Source organism: Bos mutus, chromosome 23 (genome assembly GCF_027580195.1).
Source record: "Bos mutus isolate GX-2022 chromosome 23, NWIPB_WYAK_1.1, whole genome shotgun sequence".
NCBI classification, from domain to species: Eukaryota; Metazoa; Chordata; class Mammalia; order Artiodactyla; family Bovidae; genus Bos; species Bos mutus.
In genome coordinates, this window is record NC_091639.1 from 32,970,788 (window position 1) to 32,973,103 (window position 2,316).

The following is a 2,316-nucleotide window of genomic DNA, read 5'->3' on the forward strand; positions in this document are numbered from 1 at the left end:
AGATGACTAACACCAATTTCCAGGACATTTTACATGGCAGCCTCACTTACAGAGGCCATCACCCTTCTCTGATAGGACTTTTACCTGCTGAGCTAGTGTATCTAAATCTTTGATTGCAGGTCTCTGTCGCACATGTTATGAAATATGTTTTTAGACTGCTCAGAAACCTTGTACATAACTCATATTTTCTGCCTAAGAGCCATCACTTTCTCAGATTGCTTTATTTTTACTTCTTTTACTACCATCAATCCTGGTAGTTTTCTTTTCACAGAGAAATCACATTAAAGAAAGCTCTTTACTGTCACATTACACAGTTAAAAGAAAACAACAGAACTGGATTGAGATGTGGATAACTGGCATTTGACAGCGTTCATTCATTAGCTGATAACTCATTCCCTCATACAGAGAAGGCAATGGCACCCCACTCCCGTACTCTTCCCTGGAAAATCCCATGGACGGAGGAGCCTGGTAGCCTGCAGCCCATGGGGTCGCTAAGAATCGGACACGACTGAGCGACTTCACTTTCACTTTTCACTTTCACACATTGGAGAAGGAAATGGCAACCCACTCCAGTGTTCTTGCCTGGAGAATCCCAGGGAAGGGGGAACTGGTGGTCTGCCACCTATAGGGTCGCACAGAGTCGGACATGACTGATGCGACCTAGCAGCAGCAGCAGCAGCATTCCCTCATGATGACTTCCCAGTATACAGATAATCCCAACTTATGTTTCAAACAAAATCAGCTATCCATCTGTGAAAAATAATCTCAGATTTAATTTAATGGACTATGCAAGGGTTCATATATAAAATTCCATGTAAACTGAATATGGGAAACAAAATCATTAAAAGTGTTAATAAATATGGAAGAATATATTAAGAATCTTGACATGATGAAGGCCTCTTTAGGCCACAAAATCCGAAGTCAGCAAATGAAAATTCAAATGCCTATAGGGAGCAAGCAAGTAATGTTGAGTAAAGAAAGATGGGTGTGAGAGAAATCAATTAGTAAAAATTTATTTTAATTTTACTAAGCTATGAGGTAAGCAAATGCCATTATACAAATATGTGAAATTGGACAGACTCTAAATTTAATATGAAAAATATAAATTAGAAAATGAGAATCTTAGGGAATGCCCTGGCAGTCCAGTGGTTAGGGCTTAGCGCTTTCATTGCCAGGCCAGGGTTCAACCCCTGGTCAGGAAATTTAGATCGCACAAGCCCCACAGCTCTATCAAAAAAAAAAAAAGGAAATCTTTTGTAAGTAATTTTTTCTTTGTCTTGCCTCTTCTTTGCAAACAGAAACCTGATTTTCATACCAATTTCAGGCTTTGTGTTTCTAGTTAATAGAGGAAAACTTTCAAGCCATTAGTACTTTATTTTGAAGAGTTCAATTTAGCGTCAACATTTTTCTTTCATATTTTGACCATTGCTTTTCTTCATTTTTTAACTTTTGTACTTAGTAGTATACAGGGACTACCACTGCACCCAAGTGTCCAGGAAAATTCTGGTCGCACACTGGAGGGTTCCAAATCGCTTGCAAAAACTCTCCAGGCCTCCTAGCTGTCACGATGTGGACCCCTAGCGGTGAGCGACGTTCCCGATAAGTGTTCTGGTTGAGACGGCGACAATTTTACTCGGATGCCTGCTTTGGGTTTGATTCTCGCTCCCGAATCGCCCCTATTCCGCAGTTCCCCATCCTCAATTTCAACTTCTGCAAAAGAGGCAAACTAGAAAGTAAATTGTTGGCCGTGGTGTGGCTTCTATGGGAGCCGGGACTTCGTCGGTTGCTTTTGCCAAGGTGCGTAATCTCCCACATAACGCCTTGCAGGTTTTTTATATTCCCATCACTTACAACCATTTCTGTCACCACGTAAATTAACAGGATTGCGGGCAGGGGAAAGGCAAAGATGCTCCCGCCCCCTCGAAGCCACCAGCATCCCGAGGACTCAAGCATCCCCGGAAGAGCCAACTCCGCTCCTGCTAATCCTTTCCCTTCCGCTCGGCCCACCCCGGGCCGAGCGCTGGGGGTCACGTGTTCGCCGGAGGAGGGGAAGTGGGCGGCTCAGCGGCCGCCATCTTGCCGGCTTGGAGGCGGAGCGTGAGGAGCGCAGGTCGCGCGCTTCTCCTCCCCTCCCCTCGCTCAGCCTCGCACCGCCCTCCGTGCTCCTCCCCACTTCTGGCTCCCTTGGCCGCTCCCTGAGTGGAGGAACGGGGAGCCCCGGAGGGCGGGGGGGTGTGTCGGGCCCGTGATCGCGCCCTCCAACCGCCAGCCGCGGCCGCGGGGGCGCGCTCGACCGGGCCCCAGGGGAGGCGCGGG